General features: G+C 48.7%; 1 protein-coding gene across 2 annotated transcripts in view; it reads right to left on the reverse strand.

The window, feature by feature from the left end:
• The window catches only part of Litaf (lipopolysaccharide induced TNF factor), a 33,447-nt gene extending 20,357 nt beyond the window's left edge, over positions 1-13,090 (reverse strand). Inside the window, exon 1 of one of the 2 annotated variants that reach the window (XM_050127394.1) lies at positions 12,986-13,090. The gene's annotated coding sequence lies outside the window, so the exon portion shown is untranslated. Of the gene's footprint in view, positions 1-12,638; positions 12,804-12,985 lie in introns of those variants that run through there. The other variant, XM_050127470.1, reaches the window with a different exon arrangement.
• Positions 13,091-22,621: the final 9,531 nt, after the last annotated feature.

Raw genomic sequence — 22,621 nt, forward strand, 5'->3', positions numbered from 1 at the left:
ACACACCCCTTTAACACCAGCACTCAGAGGAGAGGCAGTGGGATCTCTGTGAGCTCAAGGCCAGCCTGGTCTATACAGCAAGTTCCAGGACGGCTAGAGCTACATAATAGAGGGACCCTGTCTCACAAACAATGACGTCGTGCTAGAGCTAGGGTTCAGTCGGTGGCTGCTTGGACAACATGACAAAGCCCTGTGCTTTATTACAGGCATTTCATGGGTCCTCTTACTGTAGTCTACAGACCGAGGACCGAGGAGGTGGGTGCTGCCCTAGTGGGACAGAGTAACAGGCCAGCAGCTAGGGAAAGGGAGAGGAAAGGGGGACTTCTGAGTGCGACCATCTTGAGTCTCCAGAGCAGGCGGCCAAGAGGCCTGACTAGGAATTGTGCAGGCCCTGCCTGCTCTAAAGTAGCAAAAGCCGGGCAGAACCATGGGCATGCCCTGAGGAGCTATGGGAGGCAGAGCGCAGGAGCCACATTCGGCAGAAGATGCCGAAGCGCTGTGACTGCTTTTAAACACATTTAGCAAAATGAAGAAAGAATTGACTTAGTGGAACTCATAAGTGAAATGGAAATCTCAGCCTGGCTAGATAAACACACAATATCCCTAGAGGGACGAGGGTGTGGCCAGGCGCCCATCCTCAGAAGAGCTTAGAAGGGGTCTGTAAACAATGACAGCTCGCAGGCGTGTTGGAGATCTCCTAGGGAAGCTGGGAGCTCAAGGCCAGGTTTCCAGAAATAGCCCAGAAGACCTTACGACAACCCCACCCCACTCTAGTGAGGACCCTTCTCATCTAGTAGACGCTGAAGATGTAGAGGTGGCACAGAGCTTCCTCCCACCACACGTCAAAGATATGCAGGAACCTTGGTGCTACCCAGGCAGAGGCCTGTCACAGAGGAGACACCACTGTGAATCCCCATCAGGGTGACACCTGGCGGAACCACAGGGGTGAAGTCACCAGACAGCAAGTCTGTGAGAGCTGCTTCCGAGGAGAGCTCAGCAAAGCTGGGGGAAGTGGGGGACACAGCTGTCCAGGACCTCAGGAGCTGGTACATGGAAAGAATATTCTCCCAGGCGTGGCAGTGCTTCCTATAATCTTAGCACTTTAGAAACAAAGGCAGAAGAAAAAAAGGCCTTGCACGGCAGGGGAGAATCTCTGTGAGTTCAAGGCCAGCCTGGTCTACAAACTGAGTTCCAGGACAGCTAGGGCTGTTACACAAAGAAACCCTGTCTCAAAAAACAACAGTAAAGCCTGGCGGTGGTGGTGGCGCACGCCTTTAATCGCAGCACTTGGGAGGCAGAGGCAGGTGGATCTCTGGGAGTTCGAGGCCAGCCTGGTCTACAAGGGCTAGTTCCAGGACAGGAACCAAACACCAAAGCTACAGAGAAACACTATCTCAAAAAAAAAAAAAAAAAAAAAAAAAAAACAAAAAAAAAAAAAAAAAACCAACAGTAAAAGAGAAAGGTAGGAAGGAAGAAAGAAGGAGGAAATGCAGGGGGACCAGGAGTGCAAGGCCATTCTGGGCTACATAAGACCATGTCTCAAAAAGAGAAAGAAAAGTATATTTTAAAAAAATCTGGAGGTATGAGCCTATGATCTCTGAAATCTTCTTCTTTTTTTTTTTTTTTTTTGTTTTTGTTTTTCTAGACAGGGTTTCTCCGTAGCTTTTGGTTCCTGTCCTGGAACTAGCCCTTGTAGACCAGGCTGGCCTCGAACTCACAGAGATCCACCTGCCTCTGCCTCCCGAGTGCTGGGATTAAAGGTGTGCGCCACCACCACCGGGCTAATCTCTGAAATCTTAACTTTCCAGGGGAAGAGGCAGAAAAATGAAATCACAAGTTCAAAGTCAGCTTGATACATAGCAAGACTCTCTCTCAAAAGGGGGTTAGGGGCTAGAAAGATGGTGTAGAGGTTATGAGCAATTACTGCTCTGCTCTTGCAGAAGACCCAAGTTCAATTCCCAGCACCCACATCAAGTGGCTCACAGGTGCCTCTAACTAGCTCTAGAGGATCCAACACCTCTAGATTTCTCATAAACTGGCACCAGGGCACTCCTACACACCTATAATGTAAAAATAAATTTAACAGAAAAAACCCACAACTTTTGGTTTGGGAAAAGATTCATCAGTTAAGAGCACAACATGCAAAGGACCCGAGTCCAGTCTGCATCGTCCTGTGACCTCTGTGCTGGAGGACAGAGGAGGATGGTCCCTGGAGCTACTGGATCAGTTAACCTGATCATGAGGAGCAGGTACAAATGCACACACACACGGATTTAACACCCTGTCCTATTAGACTGTCACTCCCTTCTTCTTGCCCATTCCTCTCTGAGGGAGTGTCCTCCACTCAGAACTTTATTCACGGCTTGTAGCTTAAAGAGTTTGTATCTCCCAAGTCTTATCCATATCTGACTTAAGGGAGACCCTGGACTGTGGCCTAGAGCTGGGCTGAACAAGACTCCTACACTATGGGAATGGGATGGACTTCACATGTGACAAGGACATGTGAGGGGCCAGGAGAAGAAGACTGTGTTCTGAATGTATTTTATAACACACACCCACTCCCCACAAGGACCCTGAGAGGACACAGCGAAGAAAACCCTCACTAGATACCAGTATCTTGTAGTTCAGCCTCGAGACCCAAGCGGACATGTTTCTATTTGTTCCGATTCACTCAGCCTCTTACAAAAGTGAAGCGAACTAAGGGTCCACAGGAACTTTCTGGGCTAATCTGGTGGCTTTCCTGTAAATCTGAAGCTATTCCAAAGTACAATGGTTATTTAGGGCTGGAGAGATAGCTGAACAGGTAAAACCTTGTCACTACAGGGACTTGAGTTTAATCTCGGGGGCTTTGGGGCCAGCACAGAGTGTCACGACATTCATTTCTAACTCCAGAGGTGGGGGCAGGCAGGTGGGTTCCTGGAGCTATTGGACAGTTTAGTAAACCCGGAAGGGAGCTACAGTTTTGGCGAGAGACCCTGTCTCAGCGCACACATGGGAGCCCGGCACTGGGTTCTCCGGCAAACAAGTCTTGCCTATTTGGTGAGCTTCAGGCTACTGACGCTATTTCAAAAAGACGTGAGCAGTACCTGAGGAATAACACCCAAGCTGGCCTCTGGCCTCCAACTGTGCACACACAAACATGAACACACACAATAAAACAAAAAGCTTATCTGGGAAGAAAAAAAGGATTAACCCACAACCTGGTTAAAGCTCACGTGGAGCTGGCCGGGGTGCAGATACACAGGCCTCCACTGATGGTAAACTGAGGCTCATGGTTCTGACCACCAGGATCCAGGGTTTTCCACAGAGCAGCTGAACTTGGCCGTGGCCTGCCCAGTCACCCTGCCACAGAAGGACATGGTATGCAGCCATCAAGGAAGAATCAGGACGTTCTGAGTGCAGAAACACATCTCTGAGAAACGCCATGCTGTGAACAAGCCGGAACAGCAACAAGGTACCGCCATCTGCGTTATCCATAGGTCCTTCTACACAGGCATTGCAAACCTGGGCGGACACACAAGGGATGATGATGTGCTCCTGCAGGAAGCAGGTGGGCAGGGGAAGGAGGGACCAACCTTTGCCAGAGCCACAGTCACATCCAACAAAGAAACCCTTTCCTTGGAGAAAACAATGTCCTCAGCCAACCTGTCTGTGCCTGCCCCCACTCCCAGGCACCTGTCATCTTACGCTAAAGTAACATGACCACAGCCCTTTGTCCTGTGAACTGTGTCTCGGGTCCCTCCTGTTTGCAGAGTGCGGAAGGCTCTAATTACAGGCTGGGGAGAACCTATCTGTGGTGTCCACATCCGCACAGCCAACCAAGCATGGACTACAGACATTTGGGAAACAGCAAACCAGCTGCGCTACGTATGCTCACACTTCATTATCCCCCAGACAATACAGGAGAATAATTATTTACCTATTGTTACACTGTTCTAGCATTTCTTCTTTTGGATTTTTAAAAAAGAATTAATTTTTTACTTATATGTAAACATGGGAAGAAGCAACATAGTGTGTCTGTCTGGACTTTTTGGTTCTGATTCACCCCTAGCTATACCAGCAAACCACCACCACCGCCTTCCCCAGCATGTGCTATGAGCTTCCTGAGGACCTGGACTCCATCAGAACAAATGGGTAGGAACTCTTTATTATATATTATATAAATATATATTATATAAATATATATTATATATCATATATTATATATCATATATTATATATTTATATATTATATAAAGAGTCACCAGTATGGTGACTCAAAAAGCTGATGCCTCAGGGCTGGCGGTGTAGCTTAGCTCCAAGAGTGATTGCCCTGCATGCCTGAAGCCCTGGGTTCAATCCCCAGAAACCCTAGTGGTGCAGGTCTGCACTCCCAAGACTCAGGTGGGAGCAGGGAATCGGAAGTTCAATGTCACTCTCAGCTACAAAGAGGTTGAGGCCAGCCTGGACTACTGAGACCCTGTCTTAAAGAAAGGAAGGAAAACTTCAGGGCAGGAGAGAAGGCTCAGCTGTTAAAACACCAGCTGCTCCCATGAAAGACCCCAGCTGCTGTTCCCAGCACACATCTGGCGACTCACAAACCCTAGAATTTCAGTTCCAGGGGACTCCATGTTCTCTTGAGTTCTCTAAGAGCACAGTATGTGCGTGTGCATGCACACAAATAAAAGAAATTTACCCCCAAAGCACAGCCCTTCGACCTAAGGGAGTTTCAGGACTTGGCCTTTTCCATGGAAGCAAAGGGAGAAGTGTTCTGACAGACTCCATCATCCTGGCCCTCTGCCAGAAAGGTTCCTCACCTAGTAGGCTCATCCTAACAGCTTAGGAGAGGTGACTAAAAGTCAATACAACGTGTGGCTGGACTTTGTCACAGGCTAGCTGCCAGCTGTTACACAGACTGTCCTCCTGCAGTCACGTCGAGAGAACATGACTAAGTTTCCTCTCGTGATGCATCTCCCGACAGGGCGAGTTATCCTCCCACCAGAGAAAGCTGTTCCTGGGAGTGACCGAGTCAGTGGGGCCATCTGCTCCTGTCATTGGGATCGCCAGTGTCCTGAATCATTCAGCCAAGGGTCCAACACTACGGCACACACAGGAAATCCTAGCAAGTCTGCAACCAGCAAGGGCTACACCATGACTCAAGGCCGAGGAGCATGTGGGCCACATACATCCATACAAGATAAGTAAGTACTGAAAAGATTAAAAAGAACCCAGCACAAGACAAGCAGAACTTCTCACAGACAGAGCATTCTGGGACAAGCATGCACTAACAATGGCTGAGTAGACCACGTCCCACATCTGCAGACTTTGTATTCTTTTTTTTAAAATAAAAATACTTTATTTTGGAATGGTCTTGCCAAGTAGGCCTGACTTGAAGCTGTAGTGATCCACCTGCCTCTGCTCCCCCAGTACTAGGATTACAAGTGTGCATTATCACACCCATCTTACTCTTTTCCTTCTAAAGGTTTGTTATATATACAGTGTTCTGCCTACATGTATGCCTGAAGGCCGGAAGAGGGCGCCAGATCTCACTACAGATGGCTGTGAGCCACTATGTGGTTGCTGCGAATTGAACTCAGGACCCCTGGAAGAGCAGCCAGTGTCCTTAACTGCTGAGCCATCTCTCTAGCTCCCACATCCATCTTATTCTGAAATCTCTAGAACACACACCTTTTTAAAATGTATTTTTTATTATTACTGGGGGCAGGAAAAGGAGTTGGCGTGGAGGAAAGAGGACAGCTCTCTGGAGTTTGTTCTCTCCTTCCACTCTATGTGGTTTCGGGGATTGAACTCAGGTCGACAGGCTTGCACAGCCTTTACCTGATGAGCCACCTCACCTGCCCCAGAACCAACGGCTTTTCCTGAGGCACTGTCCTGTCCACGTGAGTGACAGGCCCATTTGGAGTATCTTCTAGTGCTTCTAGTAATGGCCTTCCAGAGTCAGATAGAACTTGGGCCCATTCTTCTACCAGTAATCAGAATCCTGTGTTTTAGAGTCTGTTTACCAAGAGGGAGGGTCCAGCTACAATGTCCCCTAGCCAATAAATATCTAATAACTCCCTAATATTTGAGGTGCTGTGGCGTCTACTTCCTAGCCCAGCTCTGCAGGCGGCCAGCTGAGGTGGCTTTGGGAACTTAGGGTCATGCAATCCCCTGTGGCAGGCATCCAGCATTCTCTTCAGTCCTATCCTTCCTCCAGAGCCACCCACACACGCAGCCCTGATGGCATGTGACTACCTCCTGGGCCCTAATTGCTTCCCACTCTAGGTAGGTTCTGTTTCTACAATAGGACTGTATTATGCGGCTGGAGAGAAAAGCCCACTTTGATTGGATTCCTAACACCAACATGGCATGCCGCTCACAACAGTCTCAGTCTGTGTAACTCCTTTCCAGGGGATCTGATGCCGTCTTTTGTCTTATGTGAGCAGCAGGCATGCAAGTAGTACACAAACATTAAGACAAAATGCTCATACACAAAAAATAAAATTAAAACCAGGCAGTGGTGGTGCACACCTTTAATCCCAACACTCAGGAGGCAGAGGCAGACTGATCTCTGTGAGTTCCAGAACAGTCAGGGCTATTTTTATACAGAGAAACCCTGTCTAAAAAAAAAAAAATCTTAAAGCCGTTTTCCTTAGTCCAAGCAGGAGGGCCAATACCTGTAATCACAGTTCTTGGAAGAGTGAGGCAGGAGGATAATGAATTTGGATATTCAGGGAGACAGGTATAGTGTGAATGTAACTGGCCCCCATACATTCATAGGGAGTGGTGCTATTAGATGTGGCCTTATCGGAGGAAGTGTGTCATGGGGGTGGGCCTTGGGGACACCTTTGCCCCCAATACACTCAGTGTAAACTCAGTTCACTTCCTGTTGCCCACAGGTCAAGATGTAGGACTCTCAGCTCCTTCTCCAGTACCACAACTGCCTGCATGCCACCCATGTCCCTCCTTGATGACAACGAACTAAACCTCTGAAACTCTGAGCCACCCCAATTAAATGTTTTCCTTTATAAGAGTTGCCATGGTCACGGTGTCTCTTCATAGCAATAGAAACCCTAAGACAAAGCTACACAACAGAGAGACCCTGTTTCAGAAAGTTCAGAGAGAAAGAGGGAGGGAAAGGAGTAAGGACTGGAGGGAAACTCAGTGAGGAGAGACCTGCCCTACAAGTGTGAGGACCAGAGTTCAGATCCTGGAACCCATGTAAAACAGGCAGGCATTGCAGCTGCCTGTAATCCCAGCATTCCATAGTGAGGCACGGGGTTTGGGGGTCAGGGGCAGCTGGCTAGCTACACTAGCCAATGGGGAGCTCTGGGTTCAGCACAAGACCCTGCCTCAATACAGTCAAAGCAGAGGTCAACTGAGGAAGAAATTTGACAACTTTGGATATACACATTCACCCACATATATGTGCACACCTACACATGTGAACAGAAATACACACATACACTCATACACACACACAGAGAAGCCAGGTTTAGTGGTGTGTTCCTCTAATTCCAGAATTAAGGAAGTGGAGGCAGGAGAATTGGGAGTTCAAACTTAGCCAGACCTGGGGAGTTAGAAGCCAACCTAGGCTGCATGAGACTGTCTCAAAAAGAGAGTGGGGGGAAGGTTAAAATAAACTTAAAAGAGACGACCCTAGGATTTAAGCAAAAGGACAGTTTTCGAAGGCATGTCCAAGCTGAGCGCTGTCTCCTGGGCCTCTTTTCAGCCACATGTGGGTGGTACATCTGTGGGAAATACAGGCTCCACAGGGGCTCCCTGGTAGAGAATGGCTTCCTAGATTTAGGTATCAGAACAACACACAAAGGGCAAGGCCTTCACAGAGATAAAGAGCGTTATAACAACCAACATTTCTTCCAGAAAGAAAAGGAATTCTTCATTTCCACTTCCATTCCCACTGTCCCACTGCCCAAAGCTAGAAAGGAAACATGAGACTGGGAGGCATTAATATGGAGATCACAGATGCAGAAAGGAGCTGGTGAATGGATGGAGGTGAGCCTTAGAAAATGGCCTCTTTCCGTCTTTGTAAACAAGACGGAAAAACAGCTGAGAAGGCCAAAGGGTCTGCTCCACTGGTCTCTGAGGTCTTGGAAAAGGGAGCAAAGTATCCCTTAGGATAGTGTGTGTGTAGAGAGCAGGGCTGCATGTCCGTGAGCTCAAACACTGCTTACAAAGTCTTAAGTTCAGAGCACTGGCCGCAATCTGTAAAACACAGGAATGGGCATCAGCTCCATTGCTGTAATGAAATTTAACCTACAGATGACTCTGGCAGCCATTCAAGGAGAATGAATGGGGCTTCTCAAATGCTACAGATGAGGAGGAAGCAGGCTTGGACAAAAGCGCAGCCTAGGACCCTCTGTGGTTTGGGGGCTAAGACTCTCTGGAGAAGGAAGACAGTTTTTGCAGGGTGGGCATCTGGCAGCCCTCACGAACTTGATTCCATACACCTTGGAGAGCAATTCAGAAGCTCTTAGAAAAGTATTTCAGAGAAATGTTTTCAAATTCCATCTTCTGAATTTCAGTGGTTTCTGCAGGGTCATATGTCCCACAAGTCAAAGACAAAGTTACCACAAGCTTAAAGTCAGGTTCAAATACGGCATAACTACAAATTACATTGATCTGTGAAATGGAAAATGCTTCCACGGCCTGGAGCTCTGCCCCGCAGCCAGGGTGGACCACTTCCCTGGGGATCCGCGGGGAAACCACATCCCAGGTTCCCCATGAATGCCAGCTTTTGATGAAATGGCACCAGAAACATCAATAGGCCTGCACCAGGCTACCAGATCCTGTGTGTCCTGATTAGTGGGACAAAAGACAGGGCCACCCAACAAAGAAAATCGGTATCCACTTCATATCAGTGTTTAAATTATGTCTGATTTCACCTTCCACATTTCCTGAAATCCTGCCGGGTTTTATTGTTTATTTTGAATTTTTAAAATTGCATATATTTAGTTTATGTGTATGTGCGCATGTGCCTATGTGTGCCACCATGCAAGTGTGGAGGTCAGAGAAGAACGTGGAGAAGTCAATTCTCTCCTTCCACTACACAAATTTTGATGAGTGGACTCAGATCATAGGTCTTGGAGACAAGTGTCTTTATCTGCTGGGACATCTTACCAGCCCTACTGCTGGTTCTTAATATAAATTTTTCAAATATTAGTAATGGTCCACAAGTTTCATTGGAATCAGAGTTGAGCAGGTCAATGCTGTTTTCTGTTGCTGTTTTAGGTTTTGTTTTTATTTTTGCTAGTTCGGTTCCCTGAGACAGGGTCTCACTATGCAGCAGCCCAAACTGGCCATGCAACAATCTCCCGGCCTTAGTCTCCTGAGGGCGGAAGGAGGTGTGTGGTATTGTGTCCAGCTAACACTGAACTCTGAACCTCCGAGGTAGCGCAAGAGGCTCCATGGGCCAAATGGCTTAAATTTTCCATTGCTATTTTTCTGAAAGTCTTCCAGGTGCATCCAACCTGTGTCTTGCAGGCCATTTGCACCCCAGGGGAAATAAGACCCAACATAATTCTCTTTTGTAACCCGATTGCAGGGTTCTCCCATGTGAGCTCTGTAGATGCTATCAGTAATGATGCCAGACATGCTGCTGGGCTTTGGACCCTGGGGAGTTAGCGCTCTACAGGGAATAGCGCTGTTGCCCATCCACCTACTGGTGCGCAGGACAACACACAGCATACTGGTGACTGAACAGAAAGGGTCACTGACTGAGCCACAGAAGCACAGCCTCCCTCTGACTTCTTCCTGCCTCCCTCCCCAAGGGCAGGTAAAGGAAGTAGGAAATAATCTCTCCAAGGCTGTCGTAGAACCTGAGGCTATTAACCTCACCCTGCAGGATCCACCTGGCTACTAAGATGCTGTGCTAGCCTGAGAACCAAGTTCAATATCTAGGGCCCACAGAAAAAGCCAGGCATTGTGTATATCATAAGCTTGTAATCCCAGTGCTGGGGAGACAGACTTCACAATCTCCGGTACTCACTAGCCAGCCAGTGAGTTCAGCTAGTCTAAAACGTCCAATCCACTCCAGAGCCATGAGAGATCCTGTTTCAAAGGAGGTGGGCAGTACTCCAGAAGATGACCCAAAGCCAGAATTGTCCTCTAGTCTCCGCATTCACGGTTCCATGTACCCACCAGCACTTCAAAACTTCTTTAAGCGTTATTGTTAATTATGTATATGAGTTACATGTCCAGATGTAGGCCTGTGCACAGAGTGCAGTGCCCACAGAGGCCGGAAGGTCCTCTGCAGCTGGAGTTTCAGACAGTTGTGCCTAACATGGGTGGTGGAAACTGAACTCGGTCCTCCGGAAGAGTAGCAAGTCTTTGCTCTAGTTCCCATACACGTTAATTTAAAGAAAGAGTAGAGGAGGAAGAAAAACACTCCTCTCTCGCCTGATTATAGTTGTTAAAACCTGGGGGTCCTACTCTAGCCCCAGGAAAGAGACTCACAGAGTACCGGAAAGACTGAGCAGACAGACTTGTCTGTCCCCACCGTCTGTCATCCTTGCAGGAATAAACATCTCAGGGTCTTCGGTCTTCATGTGTGAAAGCTCTTGGACTTGTTAGACTTTGCTATTGTTGTCTTGTTGAAGGCATTTTGGATGTGACTCTTAGGTTGTTGAGACAGCAACCTTACCTTTCAGTGTCTACAAACCTAATGAAAGACATACATGTCTAAAGACCTTTAGCCAAGTCACAACGTCAGTGGGTCCAACGCTGTCATCACTGTAGATGACATCCACAGCGTCAATGAATGTTCAACAATAAAATGAAGTTATGAGGACCCCTGGAGAGCTGCACTTGACCTCAAACACCACCTCGATGGCAAGTAAACACCAGTCATGTTCAGAAGCAGCCATTGGTGGCCAATGGGCTGCAAAGACAGAAACACAGAGCTGAGTTTATTTACCTGTGGATAGAAGCCACCTGGCTCCCTGGGCTATTTTCATGGCAGCAGAAAGCCAAAACAAGCAGAAGAGAAGTGGCTGGTGCCGAGACGCCACGACTTCCTCTTACTAGTTCCTTTCCATTCTCACGGCACTCGGGGGAATTCAGCAGAGAATCTGACGTCGCCGAGGTAGGAAGAAGTGGGAGGAGGGGTCCTGCCCGTCCTGCCCAGATCAGATGAAGGTAGGAAAGCAAGAACATCTTATCTTCTTGGCTGGGATGCCTGCCAGTTCCTTCCTCTCAGTGGTTCCCCCTTTGACCATCTTTGACCAGGGACTTGTCTGCATCTCCACAGTGGTTTTGCTGGGACCCTTCTGCTAATGTGTAGTGTGCTAAGACCTCAGTTTTCCCATATAACTTCCCTGTCTAGGAATGCCTCCCAACTGCCCTCACTGGGATTCCGAGCTGAGCTCTGAACGTTTCAACAGCATGCCTGCTTTTGATCTGTACCATTTTTTTTTTCAGCACCTTTACAGAACACGGCCAGCCCACAAGGAAGGACAAAAGAAATGTATGTACCAAAGCCATGGGAGCTACTTCAATCTAGTATTTTAGAGGCTCTAGAAACTGATGGTGGATTTTTAGAGAAATCACTGGGTCATTTAATTCAGTAAAACATCACACATTTTTCCAGGCAGGAATAAAACTATTCATTATTAATGCTTTTAGTGCGACAGGAAAGGGAGGACAATGGGCACAGTAGATCCACAACAAACATTTCTTAGCTGGCCTTGGCCCGTACACTTTTACAAGGCAGTACAAGGACAGGCTGAGGCCAGAGCCAGGTAGAGCAAGTGACACGCCCTCAGGATCCTGATCCAGCTGATAAAGACAAACACTGGAGGAATTCCTGATACCACCCAGGGCTGTTCACAGCCACCAACATTAGTTCTGCTTTAACAGAGTCCATCTGAGAAGGCCGGAGTGCGCTCAGAAACGCAGGCAAGCGCCTACTGGAGGAAACAACTTTCCTTCAAAGAACTCCAATATGGAGTTCAGGAGTCCCTGAACCAACTCCAGCTCACGATGCCATGGGGAGTGCAGCTAGATTTTGAAAAGGCTGGCACAACCCTGTAATCTCAACACCGTGAAGGCAGAAAATCCAGGAGTTCAAGACCAGCCTCGGCTACATATGGAGTCGGGATTCCAGCCAGGACTACATACGAGCCTGTCTCAAAAGAACAAAAAGCCGATGGGAGTTCAGAACGCCCCGTGACTCCCACAAACTATTTCCCATCAACTACCGCTCAGTCCAGCAGTGAATGACATCAGCTCCACTATCCGGAAGCACAAACCCGAAAAATATTAGGGAAGATCCAAGCAGCCTGATCACTGGAGCTCCGCCTTCCTAGAACACACCCAATGCCCCTCTCCCTCCCTCCCTCTTAAGCCTGAACGGAAGGAGTGGGCACGACACCGAATGACAATTAAGCGCACAGTCTGGACCCACGCTGACCTGGAAAGCCCTAGGAAGCAAGAACTGGGCAGGCTTGTCAGGCAGGGGCCACGTCCACCTTCGTCATCGGTGGCCGCCTGGGTTAAGAGCTCTGCGAACGTACCGGGACCCCTGCTCACCGGCACGCCCGCACCCTTCTGGGAACCCGCGTGAAACCTACAGCGATAAGAACAAAAGTCCCCACGCGTGGGCCCGGAGCAGCCACGGAGCATCTGGAAAGTTATCTTACTTTCTGTCCGTTCGCTTTTAGTTTCAGAGTCCGCGAGCAATCGTTCTCCAAACAGCAACTTAGATTTTAGAGGCTACTAGAGAAAACCGCGCCGTTTCCTATAAGCCCCGGGGACAATCATCCCGGGAGGTTCCGACGAGAGCTGGGCAGTCCCGGCCTGCCAACTAGAGATTACAGGAGCGCGGCTGGAACCCCTCGCCCTAAATCCCGCCCAGAGCGCGCCACCCGCGGAGAGCGCGGCGCCCCGGGGCTCTTGGCAGGTGCCAGAGCGCGGTCCCCGCCTCCGAAGCCGCCCTGCGCCCCGCGCCCGGCGTCCCCCACGCAGCACCCAGCGGCGCCACACTCACCGCCGCCAGCACCGCCTGTCGAGCCGGGAGGTCTGCTCTGGCCGCGCGCGCGGGCCGGGAGGGCTCCAAGGAGGCAGGGCGAGCCCGGGGCGGGGATGTTTCGGGGCGTGGCTTGGGAGGGGGCAGGCCACACGGGGCGGGGCCTGGGAGGGGCGGGGCGACATCCTAGAGGCAAGCGGGGCGGGAGGCAGCAGCGACCTGAGAGGGCTCCGGAGGGGCGGGGCGCGGGGAGGCGGGGCCTAGACGGTCGGGCTGGAGGCGGACTCCTGAGCCACGAGGCCTGGGAGAGGGCGGAACAAGATTAGTCTTTGTTTCTGACATTTCCAACTACACATCCCCCGGAAAAAAGGCATAAAACAACCCACAGAATGGGAGACAATATTTGTAGGTCATGTAGCTGATGAAGGTCTAATATTCAAGTTATATCAAGAACTATACAGGAGATAGAGGCGTATATTCGAGGTCAGCCTGTCTACAACAGAGACCCAAGCAAACTAGGGCTCCACAGTGTCACAAGAACCCAAACACCCGCCAGAGCTGCTCAGCTAGTGAAGGGCTGGCTGGCATGGCGTGCATGAAAACCTGGGTTCATCTACAGTGCCTCATAAAAGAGTACGGTGGCACAGGCCTGCAACCCCAACACTGTGGAAGGCCCAGAAAGTTTCTCAAAAGGTTGAGGCGGATCTGGTAGATACAGGAAGTTTGAGGACAGCCTAGGCCCTGTCTCAACCCATCTTACACACACAAAAAGAAAACTCTCACAGTATAGATGTCTGAGTGTGTGTGTGTGTGTGTGTGTGTGTGGAGAGAGAGAGATAGAGACAGAGACAGAGAGAGAATCTCACCGTGTAGCCCCAACTGGCCTGGAACTCACAGAGATTTGCCTGCTTCTGTCTCCTTTGTGCTGGGGCTAAAGGCATGTGTCACCACGCCTGGTTTATATGTGTTACCTTCGCTTCACTATGAACACAAGACCTGACATCTTGAGGAAGGAAAGATTTATTTGGGTCACAGTTTCAGAGGGTTTCAGTCCATCTTCACCATGGGCAAGATCTGGCAAAGCTGTTGAGATGATGCAGCCAAAGCTATGCAGAGCTGTTCACATCACTGTGGACCGGGATGGAGAGAAGTGATCGGGATCCAGGACCAGGAATAACCTTTGGTGGTCCACCCCTAGTGACTAAAGATTTCATACCTCCCAAAGTGGAACCACCAACTGGGGAGAGTTCAAAACATGAGTCTGGGGGATGGGGGGGTCAGAGGATTTCAGATTTAAGCTATAACACACCCAACAGCAAAGAGACAACTCCGGTGGGGGTTTTTATTTGGTTTTGGTTTTTTGTTTGTTTGTTTGTTTGTTTTTTGAGACAGGGTTTCTCTGTTTAGCTCTGGCTGTCCTGGAACTTACTCTGTAGACTAAGCTAGCCTCGAACTCAGAGATTGGCCTGCCTCTGCCTCCAGAGTGCTGAGATTAAAGGCATGCCCCATCACCACCCAGCCCAAGACAACTCAGTTTTAAATTGGGCAGTGGGATCTGGTGTGATGGGGAAGATGAGGCAGTTCCTCAAGTTCAAGGCCAGCCTGTTCTGCAGAGAAAGACTGTCTCAGAAAACCAAAGGGGCTGAGGGAGGGAAACAGAACCAAGGCGATGGATCGGTGGGTGAAAGGACAAGCCTGAAGATGCGAGTTCAGATCCCCACAACCCCTTATTTTAAAAAAGGCTGGATTCAGTGGCACACATCTGTATCCTAGGACTCCCACTGTGAGAGAAACAGAGGCAGGAGAAAGGCCCTGCCAGGAAGCTCTCAGGCAGCAGCCTGTAGTAGGCAGCTCAGCAGAGGCAGGAGAGTCCTCTCAACAAGGTGGACAGTGAGAAAAGAACCCCAAAGATGGACCCTGACCTCCATGTGTGCCTTTCCCATGTATGCCACGACACCCACATGCTCAAACTCACACATACACAAATAAATATTTTTAAATTATATTTTAAAAGAAATTTAAGCCAGGTGGTGGTGGTGGCAGCAGTGCTTGCCTTTAATCCCAGCACTGGGGAGGCAGAGGCAGGTAGGTGGGTCTCCGAGTTCAAGGCCAGCCTGGTCTCCAGAGCAGATTCCAGTGAGTTGCAATGCTACACCGAGAAACCCTGTCTCAAAAAGCAAAAACAAAAGCACAAACCCTTTCCTTCCCGAGTCAATTTTATCATAACCTTACAGACAAGCAAACTGGGTGTATGAAAATGCATACAGGCATGTGGAAAACTGTCCAGGTTCCTTAGTCATCAGGGAGATGAGATGAAAACCACAATGAGAAGTCACTTCACCCAGTGAGAGCCGTAGAATGTTTTTGTAAGAGAAAATAAATGGGGGGGGGGCACTGAAAGTGCCGGGAAGATGGCTCAGTATACAAAGTGCTCACCGTGCAAGCATGAGGACCTGAGTTCAACTTAAAAATCTGGGCGAGGCAGAGTGAGTCTGTGACCTTAGAGCTGGGACTGCAGAGGCAGGAGGATGCCTGAGTTCACTGGCAGCCAGCCTAGTGGAACTGGAGAGCTTCAGATTCAGTGAGAGATTCTTCACACACACACACAATGTAGCGGAGTACTTTCCTGGCAGGGGAGTTGTCTTGCCATAGTCATGTGACTGCTTTTCCCAGGGTAAGACTCATCCATTGTATTCTTTATGTGCTGATCCTAGGATTTCCCCAAACATGAGGACCAACATTGCTGGATTTATGGTGTGAGGCTAGTGGTGGGTAGGGAGAAGGAGTGCAGACCGTATTCAAACTCTCCCTGAAAACAGTTTTTAGTTAAAATGAAAAATAATATGGAGAGCAATTGAGGAAGTCTTGTGACACTGGTTCTACATGCATCTGTGCACGTGTACACATGTATGCTCACACACACAGTAAATAAATAAATGTGTTGGAAGGAAGAAATTAGCCCCCTGGTGCCACAATGGAGACAACGTTGGGTGCAGCTGCTGTCCTGCTTCTAGGGAGCACACAAAACTGAAAACAGCCTGTACGATTGTTGAGGGCAGCGCTATTCCCCAAAGTCAGAGGGAGCAAACAGGCAAATGGCCAACAGACCAATGGATAAACAAAATGTGGCGTATCCACTCAGACTTACCACAGCCCGGGACAGACCTCAAAACACTATGCAAGGCAAAAGAAGGCAGACCACAAATGATCATCTTACCTATGGTCTCATTTACATAAATTATGCCCAGAACAGGTAAATCCGTGGACAAAGCAGATTAGTGGCTATTTAGACTGGAAAGACCAGGAGGGAGGCGAGACCACTGACAGGGATGGTAATAAAATTGTTCTGCACACAGATAGTGGTGATGGGCACACAACACTGCACACTTTAGGACAACCAGTGCACAGTTCAAAAATGGCTAAAATGATAAACTTTATGGTATGTTATGTTCCTTATTTCTTTCCTTTCTTCTCCAGACAGGTTTGTAGCCTGCTGGCTTCTAACTCACAGCAATCCTCGGCCTTAGCTTCCCCAGAGCTGGCATCCTAGGCATCTCCTGGCTTTATCTCACTGTGTGTTGGTGGGGTGTTCACATGTGTAATTGTTTGTCTCTGTGGGTGTGTATGAAAGCAGGTGCACCTGCCTCTGTGTGTGTGTGTGTGTGTGTGTGTGTGTGTGTGTGTGTAGAAGTCAGAGGTTGACTTAAGGCAGAGGGCAATCAAGGAAGACACCTCTGTTTTGAGACAGAGTCTCCCACTAGACCAGGAGCTTGCTGATTCAGCTAGGGTGGCTGTTCCCTGAGTGTCAGGGATCCACCTGTCTCTGCCTCCCCCAGCACTGAAGTTTCATACCACTGTATTTGGCTTTTGTGTGGGACTGGGCATCCAAACACAGGTCCTCATGCTCAAGCAACAAGCACTTTACCTACTAGGCAATGTCTCCAGCCTCTTAATAGCTTAAAAAAACAAAATCAGGTACATTGTACAGGCCCCAGTGCGGTTTAGACAAGAAGAGAACAATGTAGTTGGTTGGTGTGATGTAGTCTGGCATTTCTCTCCCTGTTGCCAATTACCCAGCAGCAGTTTCCCAAATTAGCACACAGAGGCTTTTATTCATTGTAAATGGTTGGCTGATAGCTCAGGCTTATTACTAAGTAGCTCTTACATTTTTAGTTAACCCATATTCATTATTTATGCTCTGTCATGTGATGGTATCTTTATAAGCATAGCAGATTCATCTCTTGCTCCCTCTGTGTCTGGCTGGTGACTCCTGACTCCTCTCTTCTCCTTCCCATCATCCTTAATTTGATCACCCCACCTATAGTTCCTGCCTGGCTACTGGCTAATCAGAACTTTATTAAACCAATTTGAGTGATAAATTTTTACAGTGTAACAAAGGATTATTTCATGGGAATGTGGGAAAGACACAAAACCCACCCCCCCCTTCAGAAGTGAGTTTTATTAAGAGACAGAGACTTGAAATCATGACAGTGTGTGTGTGTGTGTGTGTGTGTGTGTGTGTGTGTGTGTGTGTGTGTATTGGGGGTTGCAGCATTGGAGAGGTGATATGGGAGTGTCATATATCAATCTGTTGATTTCATTGGTTAAGCAATAAAGAAACTGCTTGGCCCTGATAGGTTAAAACATAGGTGGGAGGAGTAAACAGAATAGAATGCTGGGAGGAAAAGGAAGTGAGCTCAGAGACACCATGCTCCCCTCTCCCAGGCAGATGCGATAGCTCTGCTCTCTGAGGTAGACGCGATCGATGAAGCTCCGACCCAGGATGGATGTAGGCTAGAATCTTCCTGGTAAGACATTATTAGAAATGGGCTAGTCCAGGTGCGAGAGTTAGCCGAGAAGAGGCTAGATATAATGGGCTAAGCAGTGTTTAAAAGAATACAATTTGTGTGTTGTTATTTCGGGTAAAGCTAGCCGGTGGCGGGAGCTGGGTGGCGGAATGCAACCCGCAGCTCCTACTACAGAGAGGGAAGGAGAAAGAACAATAATGAATAAAAATGCTTTGTAATAGTCTAGAGGCTGGAAAGGTGGCTCCATTGTAAAAAGTACTTACTCTGCCCAAGAATCTAATTTAAGCTCCCAGCACCCGTGCAGGGGATATGACACCCTCTTCTGACCTCTGCAGTAAGCACATGCAAGTGAGCACACAAACATACATTTAAATAAAAACAAATTGAATCACAAATACCTTGGTATGGTGTTGCACGCTTCAGTCTCCATTGTGAGGCTAGCCTGGACTACATAAGCTCCTGCTTAAAGCATGCAAAATAGCAATAGGACCATTGGGTTGAGAGAGCCTTAGGAGTGATAGCTCAAAGTGGAAGAGAGAAAACACAGCCATCGTGGGCCACTCACAGGGGACCTGGAAGGAGAAGCAAACTTCAGAGAAATCCCTCAAATAAAGGGGTCTCTGACTTTCATAAGTCTTCTGGGGTTAGTGGGAAATTCCACATCATTTAGTCTAACAAAACCTGCCTGACAAGAAACCAAGCACCAGATAGGACCACAGTTCAGCATGGAGAGGCGGGGAGGGGGTGTGAGACAGAGAGAGAGCCCACAGGCACATGAGGGCACACAAAGCCAGTACCTGAGTGGCTTGTGGACCTGCAGTCTAACGTTTTGAGCCCCACCCTGTATCTCTCTGGTGTGAAGGTGTTTTTTATTCTCATCTCTCCACTACACATTATCTTTATCACAGTCAAAGAAGGCTGAGACGGTGAACAGAAACCAGAAGAGTTCCTGAGGATTTTAGCCCCAGACCCACCCTGCTTCAGCAAGACATAAACTCCTCTCCCTCTCTTTTCCCTCCCTTACATCCTCCTTCTCTCTCTCTCCCTTTTTCCTTCCCTCCCTCTCTCTTTCTCCCTCCAACCTAAGTCAGACCAAGCTCCTCTGACCCTCCCCATCCCTGGCCCTCCTTGTCAATCTGGGACAGAGGATTGACTAAGAACACCACCACAGGGATGTGGTGGCCTTGCAGTTACAGGTTCAGGGTCCCTCCTATTGTTTGCCACACTGCCCTTGGCACATGGGCCAGGCTCCATCACATGGTGTGAACTTGCCAACTCCTGTGAAATCTCCTTTGTGGGCTGGAGAGATGTCTCTGTGGTTAAGAAAGAGCACTGGCTGCTCTTCTGGAAGACCTGGGTTCAATGCACAGCACCCACATGGTGGCTCACAACTGTCTGTAACTGCCGTTCTAGGTGATCTGGAACCTTGGCATAGGCTGGCATGCAGGCAAAACACCACTGTACATAAAATAAATAAATCTTTGCTGGGTGGTGGTGGTGTATGCCTTTTATCCCAGCACTTGGGAGGCAGAAGCAGGTGGATCTCTGTGAGTTCAAGGCCAGCCTGGGCTACAGTGATAGTTCCAGGACAGCCAAAGATACACAGAAAAACCCTGTCTCAAAAAAATTTAAAAAAAAAAAAAGAAAAGAAAAAATAGAATCCCCTTTGTTCTATGGATTTGAGAGGATGGTGCCCTCTCTCCTCTGGGGGCCCCACAGTGACTGGCTATGTAGGAACCTGTGTCCGTCCTAATGGCGCCTCGCTTCAGACCTGAAGGCCTGCTCTGCCCCTCCAGGCCTCATGTCCTAATTGTCTTTCTGAAGGGTGACCTCATGACAGTTCCTGTCTGTGAACTGCAACTTTCTTCTAAGCAGAGGGAAGAGTTCAGAGTGGCTAGAAAAGGGGAAGAAGGACACTGAGGCCAAGAGCCACGGCCTTTTCAGTGGAAAGAGTCCCGGAGAACCAAGGCCCGGCACCTTCTGCAGGGTTGAGCTTCCTGGGGCCTAGAGGCAGATGCCGCAGGCTGGAAGCACTTCCTCTGACTTAAGCACACAGAACTCTGGCTAAAAGACAGTCTCTAGTTCACAGGGTCTGGAATTATAAGCCTCTGGGTTTGAAAGCTTACAAGAAGCCTGCAACACTAAGAAGTTAGAGAAGCCATCTATGGTTTTATCCAAGAGCAGGAGGACCCACTCTGCTCATAGGCCCTGGGCAGCCTCTTTCTCTCTTCTGCCCCTGCCCCTTCCCCCCCACCAACTGCTTTTTGCTTATGTGTCTTGGGCCCTGAGCTGTACGTCAGGGACTGGAATGAGGGGAACTAGAAATGTCACTGTCCGAGTTTGCTTTCCGCAGCTCTCAGAAGCAGCATGACCAGAAGCAGCTGGGGGAGGAAAGGGTTTGGGCAGGAATGCAAGGTGGGAGCCTGGAGGTAGAAGCAAAGGCCACGGAGGATCACTGCATACTGGCTTTCATGGCTTGTTCAGCCTGCTTTCCTAGACAACCAGGACCACTGGACAGAACTGCCTTCAGTGGCCTAAGCCCTACACATCCATCAAGAAAATGCTCTGAGCAGTACAACTGGCCAGGTCAAGCCCTCAGGAGAAGTGTGGGCAGCGGCACAACAGGCCAGGCCAGGATGCCAGGAGGAGAAAAACGCACAGCAACGCAGTGGGGCGTGACAACAGTGGCCTCCGCAAATTCTGACCACCACAGCCCTTCAGCCTCAGCCCTGCCAGCACCAGGAGGAGCGATCATGGGAGCCTTGGGCCTGTAGGCACCTGGAGGAACAATCACCAAAGGAAATTCTTCTGCCCACACCTGAAGGAAAGATCAACAGAGCCACAGCCCCCAACTGTACCAACTGGAAGAAAGGGGACCCCCCTGAAACACAGGCTCCATCTGTTCTGATTGGAGGAAGAGATGAGTAGACAGCAAGGTAAGAAAGAACACACTCAACAACATTAAGAGCAACATGGCACCACCAGAAACCAGTGACTCTACAACAGCAAGACCCGACCATCCCAGTGCAGATGAAACAGAAGAAAGCGACCTTAAAAATAACTTTTGAAGATGATTGAGGCCCTTAAAGAGGAAATGAAAAATTTCCTTAAAGAAATGGAGGAAAAGATGACCAAAAAATTGGAAGAAATCAACAAATCCTTAAAAAGAAAACAAAAAACAATCTAACAGGTGAAAGAAATGGTTCAAGACTTAAAAACTGAAATAGGGGCAATAAACACACACACACACACGGAGGAAATTTGTTCAGCTATGTTCATAGAAGCATTATTCATAATAGCTAGAACCTGGAAACAACCTAGATGCCCCTCAACTGAAGAATGGATAAGGAAAATGTGGTACATTTACACAGTGGAGTACTACTCAGCACTAAAAAATAATGGCACCTTGAAATTTGCAGGCAAATGGACAGAACTAGAAAAAAAACTTCAATGAGGTAACCCAGATCCAGAAAGACAAATATAATATGTACTCACTCATAAGTGGCTTTTAGACATAAAACAAAAATAAAAAAAAACTGGCCTGTGGGCTACAATTCCAGAGAACCTAGACAACAAAGAAGACCCTAAGAGAGAAATACATGGGTCCACCCAGGAAGGAGAAAAAGACAAGATCTCTTGAGTAAATTGGGAGTATAGAGGGTAGAGTGGAAGGGGAGAGGTGAGGAAGGAAAGGGAAAATGTATAGCTTAATTAAAAACAATAAATAAAATTTAAAAATAGAATTTGGCATAAAAAAAAAGAAAATGCTCCACAGGCTACCCCACAGGGACAATGTGATGGGAGCATTTTCTCAGTTGAGGTTCCCTCTTTTCAGATGACTCTGACTTGTGTCAAGTTGACTAAAAGTCAGTACAATGTCCAACTGACCTAAAGAGTTTCTATCCTGGTTTGCATGAGGGGAGGTAGATCCAAAATCAATACCAAGGAGGGCTGGGGCACAGTTTAGCAGGGACCCCTTGCCTGGCATGTGTGACACCCTGACTTGCACCCCTAACTCAGCAAAACATGAGCAAATAAGTAAATGAATGCTGTGTGACTCGGGGTCACCAGCTGGCTCCTCCTGTGGCTTCCAGGAATCAGGCGCCCCACGGCCCAGCTGAACTTCATTCTCTGAGTTCCAGTCTAAACAGGAGCAAGTTTGAGGGGGCTGGGGGGTGGCTGAAGCATGACTCATGGAAACGTGTTTATTTCATGATCAGTCATGTGGTCCATCACACACTGCTGTCTCTACAACCCCACAAGAGAAATAGAACTCCTTTACAGGGTTAGCAGTTGAAGCCCAGAGAGGTTTGGCAAATTGTCAAGGGCCACACAGCTACTCCTTGCTAGCTGTGGGATTTGAACGCAGCCTGTCTGGCTCCACATGGATACTTGGCCATCAGCTTGTGAAGGGCTTGCTTATCAGAGCTCATAGGTGGCCCAGACCTGTGGCTATCGGAGCATGTGACCCCAGGACCTTCCCCTGCAGTACTGTCTCCCCCATGGTCCCAACCTACAGAACAGCAGGAAGCAGTTTGGCATATGGGAGCCGAGAAGTAGCCAGCCAGGTTTCATTACTTTACAGCTGGGGCCCAGAAAGGGGATAAATGTTTTGACCCACGGTCAGTGCAGGAGTTGAGAACACACCTCAGCACACTTGAGTCTTCAAGGGCCCACAGTCTCTCCAGGGCCTGGACCTGTTTTTCTGGGGCAACCCCAAGCCAGTCTTACAGAGGGACGTTCATTCCAGGGCTGTCTCTGGGATATAACTGGCTGCACCACGTCACTGCTATGCTGCTTCAGATTTGACCCTAAATATCGGTGTTTGTCCTGGGGCACCTGCAGCTGG

Source organism: Alexandromys fortis, unplaced genomic scaffold, assembly GCF_014885135.2.
Source record: "Alexandromys fortis isolate MF-2015 unplaced genomic scaffold, M_Fortis_MF-2015_v1.1 scaffold_29, whole genome shotgun sequence".
In the NCBI taxonomy this organism is placed as follows: Eukaryota; Metazoa; Chordata; class Mammalia; order Rodentia; family Cricetidae; genus Alexandromys; species Alexandromys fortis.